Source organism: Rhinoraja longicauda, unplaced genomic scaffold, assembly GCF_053455715.1.
Source record: "Rhinoraja longicauda isolate Sanriku21f unplaced genomic scaffold, sRhiLon1.1 Scf000534, whole genome shotgun sequence".
NCBI lineage: Eukaryota > Metazoa > Chordata > Chondrichthyes > Rajiformes > Arhynchobatidae > Rhinoraja > Rhinoraja longicauda.
Window position 1 is genome coordinate 63,425 of NW_027601751.1, and position 8,912 is coordinate 72,336.

Sequence of the window (8,912 nt, forward strand, 5' to 3'; positions counted from 1 at the left end):
TTGGATAAACAGAAGTAAAGGAGGCTGAACAAATTAGTAAATCATTTTTGTTTTTTGAATTGCCAGCAGTTAAAATCTGAAGGAGTGAGACTGCTTGTTTGTAAGAGTTAAGTTTCAAAACTGAAGATATTACTACATTGTGCAGATTGTCATTAGACTTGAAATTAATTGATATAACATAATGTGGCAGCGCAGTCTGTCCAGGAATTTAACACGATTCAATGCATTTTAATGCTGAACTCAACAAGGGGATGTAATTTTCCTAACTAACAGTAGAATGGCATATCATTGTCAGCAAATTCTCAACTTCTGTGTTTAAATGTGTATCTGCCTGAACATCTTGTACATTAATAAGTCAAGCGCCATTAGCCTCATGATTGTTTTGTCAGCTTGTTTTGGGCATAGGCAGGATTTGGTGTACACGTAGTCAATAATTTATGTAACATAAACATTTAATATTTGTGCTCAGGATCAATAGGTGATAGTATTAAACAGTTATCATCAAGCAGTGCTTGAATGAATTCAATAGAGCCAATTCTATTAAGTAAAAATTGATATTTATTCTCCATATTAGGTTTGATGAAAGGTAAGATTGGTGAATTTGGAATATTTTGTACTACAAGATCTTGTTCCATGGGGACCAGACTGTGACTGTCAAAATTCCCATCAGCTGTGACCCCTCCCAGGCAGCACTGACAGCTAACATTAATTACTCATCTCCAGACTTAAATCTGACTGTTTTCCAGAAGTAGATGTCATTAAATGAGACAGATGAGACAGATGGTTTAGTTCTCTGGATCACTTGGACCCTTGCATGTCTTACATGAGACATTATTCAAGCTTTCAGCACCAAAATCTCTTGATACACAGTTAAACAACTGAACTTGGATGACAATTTCTCCTCTTGGCTTTGTACCATTCCAGTTTCAATTATAAATCAGCACAAAAAATGATTTCAGTCCCTAGGGGTATAGTTTTATTTGTGGGATGCGTTTGGACCAGGGTGAGGTGTGGGCGGTGGTGACGGTGGTACAATGTGTATTTGTTTCTCTTGACTCAGTCAATCCAGTTCACTGTTCCGGTATTGCTGCAACATTTGGTTTTACAGCAGATGTGGCAGGTCACACAACTCAGACTTTGAGGCTCCACTAATATTGGTAAGTAACAGCTGAAAACAAAATAATTACTTCTGACAAAGTTCTGTTTCCTTTCATCTCAGCTCTCTGTAGATTTAACAATTACTATTTCCATCAAGGCAGTTGAAGTTTTTTAAAGAGGAAGGTCTCATTCCTTTATTAGTTTTGCTTAAGGGGCCTCATTAGCTAATATTGAATGTGACACAAATGGAACAGTCAGCAATCTGTGCTTCATGAAACACTGCCATGCAAAATATGTTTTGAATAGTTTATTTTGATTCTTTAAATTTTTTTATCTTGCAGTGCTGAATATTTATTTAATGCAGAGGTTTACATAATGCAAATCACATTAGATTTTCTGGGTAATGATGGCCATTTCCAGGGGATGGGGACTTTAAGGTTATTGCCCACTGGAGGGACTTGCACACATTTTATTGTTTTTTTTTTACACAATGTCATTTATATGGGAGAGAGAGGTTCCTCATCATCCAACAAGGATTAATGCCACAGAGGGCTGCTGCAATGGGACAAGAACAGCAGCTACTAAACTCTGAGGAATGGTTAAAAATATTTGTTTCCTGCACTGTTGGGATTTGTGTATGACCACTGTCCCAGCATAATTACACAATTCCAACCACAATAATCAAACCACCAGCCCAAGAGAATGGATCGCTAGACCTTGATTGCAGCATTGTCATGATTCATGGGCTTCTCCACAATAAAATGTTCTAAACCTCCTTTGCTGATCATTAAACAAAGCATTTTGGATCCACGATGGGTCTCATGCAGACAACATGTAAACCAGCAGACTGCTACAGGTCATGAGACATCCTGTTAAAGATATGTTTTTAAATGAATAAAAGGTGTGTAAGTGACCACCTATTGGAGCTAATATTCCGCTCCTCCACTCCCATTAATGCATTATTTCCTGTCACCCTCAATGACGTGCGCTTGCCTCTCTTAGGTATATTCATCTCTTATATTCGGAAGTGTTTTTCCAAGGTTGTGTAGGGCACACTTGTACACAGGAAGTAATCCATGGAGATTGGGTCTGAAGCAGAAACCAAGTAGCAGGGATAATTACATGGGGTGCTTATCCCAATACACAAAAGAGTACCTTTCTCCATAATCCATCTGTACTTTACCAATGCACCATTGTCTCTTGTCCTATTGCAGTTAAAATATGCAGTTCCAATGGCTGCTTCTCATCAAGTAGATAGCCTCTTTTGTGCTGATTATTCTCAAACAGGAACAGCCTGATAAAGATAAGACCAGCAAACTCTGAATTGTTTTGCAGGGGACTTATGGTTTCAAGGTCCTGAGCACTAACAATGCTTAAGGCAAATTGAATGCTAATTGTCCTCTTGTGCAATGAACAATGAAAAACACAATTATTCATGAAATATCTAGAGGCAAAAGATGTGCTAGATTTTTGCATAAGAATAATGTAGATGTTCAGTTTAGTTTACGCTTAAACTGCATTTATTATTCAGATTCCTTAAGACACATTTCTGCTAAAGTAGTAAAAACATTTAATATGGGAAGCTTTTCATTCTTTGTGTAAATACAGAAGTGCGCCAACTTTTTCTGTCACGCAATATGATGGCATTAAGGGCCTCGAACCAAAATGTCATCTATCCATGGTCTTCAGTCAGGTTGCCTGACCTGCTGTGTTCTTCAGCACCTTGTGTCCCTTTGTGTATTTACTAGCATCTGTAGTTCCTTGTTTCTACATGGCGGCGTTGCCCGGGTTCAGGGGAAACTAAAGGAAAAAAGATTCCACTGCCACACTATAATTCAGTTTCACAGCAGAAGGCCCGGGGTAGAAGTGGGAGATTAACTGGACAGTGTGTGCAGGGTCCTAAACCCCTGTTGTTGGCACCTGCTGGCTTATGCTGAGTACTGACAAGAGGGAAAAACTTCCCCAACTTTGGGAGATTCAAGCGTGACCCTTTACAGCAAGTAGGTTAGGATTCATTATCAGATCCAACCCACAAACCCTTGTCTGGAACAATCTCTACACTTTTTTGTATATTTTCTGTCAAAAGAGATTCCTGGTTTCACTTCTGAATGGTTCACCTCTAATTTTCTGGAGTCTCTGGAGACTTCAGTCAAAAAATATTCTGTTTAACTGGAATGTTAAATTCTGCTAACATGTTAAAATTTTAATTATTGCCGCCCACCAAGTTTCTAAACCTAAAGGCAAATATAACCCATGTCAATGCAAGTTGACTTATTCATTCAACCTAAAATGCCACATTATCATTTTTGGCAAAATTGTATTTTACTTTCAAATGTTGAGCACTAAAAAGAGGTTCATGAAGCATGATTTTAGAAATGATTTCAGCCAAAAAATGCACAAATTATATCATATTGTTAATTAATACAGTCTTGTATGTAACATTTTTTATTGAAGTGGTGAAGTTTTTACAAATGTGCACGGAGATACTGTCCACTGTTAAGAATGTTCAAGTATTTATTTACTGCACATTGCTGGGAGTGACAAACTGGAAGATTGGTAGTTGCTTGCCCAAGTCATTTATCAGGTGTAAAAAGAATATACGGTGTGAGATTACATGAGGAAGCTGGTGTGATGTGCTCAGACTGCTTGGAAAGGAGAATGATCAAAAATGCAGTATAATATGGTCAGAGCTGGGCCATCCCATTACCAATGAATCAAATTTATGTCTGCAAACCTACCACAGGTTGTTGTAAATGGTGGCAATCAATTAAACTAATAACAGGAGGAAGAGGCTCCACAAGAAACCCATTTGCAACAATGATGGAATTGAGCATTTAATTAGGGAAAGGCAGAAGCATCCCCAACTATGTTCAGTCAGAAGTGATATCTCAACTTTCTTCTGAGGTCCTCTCTATAACAGAAAATGCATTCACCCAATTTAATACACTCCAATTAATATCAAGACATAGCTCAGGGCCTTGGATGAAGCAAAGACTGTTCAAACAGCATTCTAGTTTCAGTGACAAAGGCTATTGCTCTGGAAATAGCCTCACCATTAGACCAGTTGCTCCAAAATAGTCATTCATGACATTGACATTAACCTGACAATCTATAAAGTTTCACAGTCCACAAAAAGCAGGACAAATCCATTCAACTAATTGGAGTCAAATCAGTATACTGTCAATCATCAGCAATGAGATGGAAGCTGTTAAGGGCCATACTATCAAGTGTCTGAAGAAGGGTCTCGACCCGAAACGTCACCCATTCCTTCTCTCCCGAGATGCTGCCTGACCTGCTGAGTTACTCCAGCATTTTGTGAATAAATCGATTTGTACCAGCATCTGCAGTTATTTTCTTATACTATCAAGTGGCAGTTACTTACCATGAATTACGGGCTCGCCGATGTCCAATTTTGTTTTCATCAGGATTACTTGGCTCTTGATTTCATTGCTGCTGAATACCAGAGGTGAGGTGAGGATACAAAGACCGTTCTTGGCATCAAGGCAGCATTTAACCAAGCGTAGCCTCAAGAGGCTTTCGTCAACTGGCGTCAAATGGAAAGCACCTAACTGTTTCGAGTCATACCTCACTCAAGTGTAGTTGTTGGAAGCATTTAATACATCCCCAGGACATCACTGCAGGAGTTCTTGAGTGCAATATATTTTTCCTACTTTATCTTCACCTTTCCTCTATTATCAGGGTACAAGTGGGAATGTTCATTGATGATTATTATGCGCAGGTTCATTCTAAGTTCCGATAATCAAAAAATGCCTGCATGAAATGGGATTTGGATAACATTCCAGTATGTATTGAGAAGATCTAAGTAACAAATGTGGCACACAGACCGTCTGAAGAAGGGTCTCGACCCGAAACGTCACCCATTCCTTCTCTCCAGAGATGCTGCCTATCTCACTGAGTTACTCCAGCATTTTTTGTCTATCTTCAGTTTAAACCAGCATCTGCAGTTCATTCCGAGCCACCTCTCATGCTACTTGATGGTTTTGCCATTGTTAAATCTTACATCCCATCATCATCCTGATGTCAACACAGTCAAAACCTAACTGAACCTGTCAGATAAGTACTGTGACCACAAGGGCACTTCAGAGGCTGACATCCTTTGACAAGCAACTTATCTCGTGACGTACATTGCTGGTGGAAAGGCTTTCCCTGCTTGCTTAAATAAGTATGGCTCAAATAACATTCAACACCTCAGCAGCATCAAGGACAAATCAACCCATTTGGTTGTCATCCCATCCAAAAGCATAAACATTCCCTCCATTTTCAGTGCATTATGCCTCAGCAAGTTGTAACTACAAGAGGAACTCAAGTCATCCCCTTCCAAATTCCTGACTGACAGAGAGGACAAGGAACATGGAAGTGCACAATTAGTAAATTCCCTACCACATCATCTTGATTTGGAAATATATTGCCTTTCCTTCATTTTCACGATAATGTCCGACCTAACAGCACTGTAGAAGAATCTTCACTATGCAGATACAGCAGTTCAACAATGCATTCATCACAACCGCTCAACTGCAGTTAATGATGGGTAATAAATGCTGATCTTTCCAGTGGTGTTCAAATTCCAGGAGAAAAGAAAATAATTAAACTACAGGTAGACAAATGAGAGAGGCTAAAACATTTTACACTTGGGAGAAATTGAGCAAATTTAAGTGAAAATTGTAGTAAAAATAATTAATCAGTACCAGCTCACAAATGATAATTGCAACAGGATATTTAATTACTCTCTGAGGTCAGGACCTGGAAGTTGAGCCAATGAGGGCTGTCTGTGGGGCACGACTACTTTGCATCAGATGTAACTCCTGTGAATTTTCAAATTTAATAAAAGTACTTTTAAATTTGAATTTACACTGACATTTTCATATTTTTCAGGTTTAAAGGAATTCAAACTTTTCTATGCTGCTCTGCTAGAGTAAGACTGGAAGGTGGGGTGAGGCTGCACATGTGCCAACTACAGTCTGTGCAGCAAAGGTTCTTCCACGGTACTATTGGATAGGAAACACCAGGATATTGACTCAGCAACAAAGAAGGAAAAGCAATATATTTTGATTTAAGCCTTGCCTGTTCATGATATTGTTTGCAACACAGGCATTAAATCCTTGCCAGACTGGAACTGATCCTCTATTTCAATTAATTTTATTCTCAACTGGCCAACCATCTCTAGCTACTAGTCTTGTTGGACTTATATACATAATAGTTGGCATGATAAATGTGAAGGAATTGATTATTTTGCATAAAAGTCAAGTATATTAATCAGAAAGGAACAAGGCGAGCCAGTCATAAGAACAATTAGAAATATATTTTTTTACTATAATTCACATTTACAGTTTCTAACAAGTATTCTCAACTACCCTGTCATTGTTTGTGTTGAAATTCTTAGTCAAGGAAGCCTAAAACCAAGCAACTTCAATCTGAAAAAAAGGGTCCAAACTTGAAATGTCTGTCCATTCCCTCCATGGATGGTGCCTGACCCACTGCGTTCCTCCAGCAGTTTGTTTTTTGCTCAATCTAAAACACCACCTGGAAACAAAGCCTTCTAGATGAGAAGATAAACAGAAAGATATTCTTAGCCAAAAGGCCCTTGAGTTAAACGAATAGATAAAATGAATTAAAGATTGCATTGCTATTCCTGTCAAAGTAAGCGTCCAATGACAGATTACTTCAAACAGCAAGGTGAAAGTCATGTACTAGTAGCTGTGAAAGTGGTAATATGAAAGGAAACTTGTTTTTCAGCTGGGTTTCATGCTTGTATCTGACAACATAAATAGCATCAGGACTGCAGAAGTGTAAGGAGACTGGGAGGAATAACTAATTGTAGCAAAGGCTAAGTCTTTTTACCTTGACACAAATTAAATGGAATATTGAGTTGCGACAAAGCAAAACCAATCATGGTTTTCTTTCACAATACCAATTCATCTTTACCAAAGATGATTCTTTGTCCTAGGATTTGCAGTCACAGTGAGCTAGCCATTCTCACTGCTAACCACCTGATAAAATTGTGGTGGGGAAGGCTTAAATAATAAGTCACACCAAGCGTAAAGTATATGAGCCAGGAGGGTTGCATTGAAGAATGTGCAGACACATACACATTACATGAAGAGCTTAGACAAATGTGTGAGTTCCTCATGTAACACGTGTTTGCATCTACACATACACAAGTTACAGCACACCCATAAGCCCTGCAGCCCAAGTCCGTGCCAGCTATCAAGCACTCATTTGCACCAATTCTGCACCAATTCTGCACCAATCCCATTTTACTTTTCCTACAATATCATAAATTTCCCACAGATTTCACCACTCGCCTACACATTTAGGTCATTTACAGCAGCCAATTAACCTACCAAACCTCAAGTCTTTGGATGTGAGAGGTAGCTGGAGCAACCGGAAGAAACCCATGTCGTCAGAGGGAGAACATGTAAACTCCAAACAGAGTATCCAAGGTCAGGATTGTACCCAACTGGTTTCGTGAGGCAGTGGCTTTACCTGCTCCACAGGTGTGCTGCCCATAAGAGTTCAAAAACTATTCATCCCCTGGCACTGGAACACTTCACAAAATATTCTTTCAACCCAGAAAGCAGCTAGTCAGCTCCGAAGTATTTTACACTCATATGCAATACAAGATATTTTGGTCAAACCTCAAGTGGTCTTGAATTAATACTGATGGAAAGTCAATCACTCAAGTACTCGAGAGGCCACTTGCCACAAGTAACAAACAAGTCCTTTTATACCACATCCTAGCATGAAATCAACAACAGCTAAGAGTGCTGCACAACATTTTATCTTCAATCACTGTTTGTTACATTACAAGCAGTAATTGCATTTCCTTTTCTCTGACAACTCTTGAGGTAGATTATGCGACCAGAGATAGTTTCATCATAATGTATACACACTCTCAGCTTGTTCATATATAAGACTTCATTAGCTCTGGTCTGAGCTTCTTGACCTCAATAAGCTTACACCCCATTATCCAGAAGAGGCATACTGCTCAAATGTCTATTCCTTGACATGTTGTGGTCATTTTTTTGTTTAGCGTTTTGCACTGGACTTAACCACTTCCCAGCACAAGTTTATTGATACATGGTTTGCTTTATAATTTGACTCTATTTACAGCTTGATATTAGTTAAAGGGATGATTTCTTTAACATAACAACTGCCATTCATAATTGGTATTGAATGACCTAAGCTGCTTATCTGTTTTTCAATATAAATAAACCGATTTAACATATTTACAAGTTTCACCAAGTCACTGGTTTCTGCATTGCCTGTGTACTGCTGCAGTGTTGCTGCCTTTACTTGTGTTGAAGTTGTATATTCACTGGGTATTAGAGTCATAAAGTCATAAAGAGAAACATTAAGGAAACAGCATAGAAACATTCACCAACAATCAAGCACTCATTGTTGAACACCCATCCAGCTCTGCGCTTCGCAATGACTTCTCATCTTGACTCCCATGAGAAACCCCATACGATGACTACACTCAAACAATAGTTTAATCTCTTCATCATCTTTGCAACTTTAACAAATATTAATCGAGATAGCAAGAATGTTTATTTGTCATACGTACAAGATATGAACTGAAACCGTGAAATTCTTACTTGCTGCGACTTTATGAACATATCTAATTCAACAACGACAACAATAACTATACAGATCCATCACCGATTTTCTGGCAACTGGTGGTCTCCTTTCATCCGGATAGAATCCTGGAACTAAGGATGCTGGAAAATCGGTCGTGGACCTGTACATTAAATTATCAGTTAATCTAAGTAAAGCAGAATATGCATGTAATGGTA

The 8,912-nt window shown here is 38.7% G+C and overlaps 1 long non-coding RNA gene across 1 annotated transcript; it reads left to right on the plus strand.

Annotated features, from left to right (window-relative positions):
* The first annotated feature begins 1,088 nt into the window (after positions 1-1,088).
* LOC144591058 (uncharacterized) lies at positions 1,089-8,344 on the plus strand. Its single transcript, XR_013546676.1, has 2 exons — positions 1,089-1,157; positions 5,992-8,344. It is a non-coding gene; the product is annotated as an uncharacterized LOC144591058 (long non-coding RNA).
* Positions 8,345-8,912: the final 568 nt, after the last annotated feature.